Consider the following 1,702-nt stretch of genomic DNA (forward strand, 5'->3'; position numbering starts at 1 on the left):
GCAGTGGTAACAATTAGGTCGCTTGGGCCGTAGTAACCATGTATGCCGCTGCTCAAGGAGAAAGGACTACAGGAGGGGGTGGCACGCTTTAAGGGAGGGGCGGCCTTACGTTCTCACTGCTGGATCTGGCATTGCCATGGGGACCCAGCTCTGTCAAACGCATTCCTGTTCTGGTGAAATTTCCTCAGCTGCCAGACGCACTGCAGCCCACTGCTGCCTCTACTAGTGGCTCCCCGACCACAGGGTCCTTTCCAGGGTCACCAAGGCCACGGTGGCAGCCATGAGGGGATAGGTACTGCTGCCAGGGAGACTCCTAGGAGCACAGAAAAGGCCCTGTTTCCTAAGTGACATGCCAGTGTTCCCACAGAAAACCCTCAGGCAGATGTGAGCCAGAAAGCTACTGGAAGGGGAGTCTGGGAAATGTAGCTTTCAGAGATCTGGGGGCCTCAGAAAGAAGAAAAGTAGGCAAGATATGGAAGAAAATAAGAGCGAACTGGAAGAGGGCCACAGGTCCATCCCTTTGGCCAGTAGGGGTGCGCTTCCGCCCTGTTCCGGTGCTGCACCTCTGGACGCAGCACGGAGCTCAGGCTGGTGTGACGGCACCTCTGTGACCAGGGAGTAGTTCTCACTCACTCCTGGAACTGGGGTGCGAAGCGCTGCCTAGACCTGCCGCTGCAGCCACCCTGAGGCGTCCAGGTAGCTGCGGCGCACACCAGTGACAACCGGAGCTGCGGAGTGGAAATGGGAAGGCGGAGAAGGCAGGCAGGCCGAGCCGCTTACAGAAGACTTGTCAGACCTGCATCGTAAAGGAGTTTGTCATCTGTCCCTTAATGGGTGATACTCCCAGCAAGACTAAAGTGCCTGTTATGGCCAAATCTTGAATTGCCTCCAGTGCTAGCCCAGAAGCAGCACTACAGAACGCGTACTCCGGCAAGGGAGGGATGCAGACGGCTGTCTTTCCCCGCGCAGTGCCTGCAGAGCCACAGGGTGCCCAAGGAGTCCCCAGCGCAGACGAGCTGGCTCCCACAGCAGCGCCCAGGGCAGCATCCGGAGCCCTTTGACAGCGGCCCTGGCGGAGAAGCTGTCGGGCCTTTTGGCCCTCTGGGATGCCGACCCTGCTCCCTAGCTGCAGGTGTGGCTGCGCGCAGAGGCTGATGCCCTGCCTCGGTTTTCCTGCATGCTGGCTGCTGGAGGCCAACCCGTGCATACGTCTGGTTTTCTTCTCGCCCTGCGTCCCTGCCCAAGGCCTGGAAAGGCTGATCTGGGCCCTGATCCCTGGCTTCCTCGCACCCGGCCCCTGCGAGCAGAGACCGGAGCAACGCAGACCCTGCAATTGCTGGAAGACAAATTCCTGTCTGAAGTGGACCATAACACAGAATCTCTTACCATGAAGTTGTATATAAATTATACAGTGTGCAAAAATCTCCGTAAGTATGGGAAAGGGTTGCAGGGTTGTTCGGGAAACCGCCAGGACAACGTTGATTTGTTCATATCTGACATCACCGGAGAGTCCTGCTTGGAGCCACATATACTGCACTTCAAAAACAGTAGCAGATTCCCACACCGGGAGTCGAACCCGGGCCGCCTGGGTGAAAACCAGGAATCCTAACCGCTAGACCATGTGGGAACTGACAGCTACCGCCGCCAGATGAAACTAATTGAAGCCGCTCTGCGGCTTCCGCATTTGTCGCAGGCCCGCCCC

The 1,702-nt window shown here is 57.8% G+C and overlaps 1 non-coding gene across 1 annotated transcript; it reads right to left on the reverse strand.

Moving 5' to 3' along the window:
- Positions 1 to 1,555: 1,555 nt before the first annotated feature.
- Positions 1,556 to 1,627, reverse strand: Trnae-uuc. Its single transcript has one exon. It is a non-coding gene; the product is annotated as a tRNA-Glu (tRNA).
- Positions 1,628 to 1,702: the final 75 nt, after the last annotated feature.

This window comes from Octodon degus, unplaced genomic scaffold, assembly GCF_000260255.1.
Source record: "Octodon degus isolate 3935 unplaced genomic scaffold, OctDeg1.0 scaffold00199, whole genome shotgun sequence".
In the NCBI taxonomy this organism is placed as follows: domain Eukaryota; kingdom Metazoa; phylum Chordata; class Mammalia; order Rodentia; family Octodontidae; genus Octodon; species Octodon degus.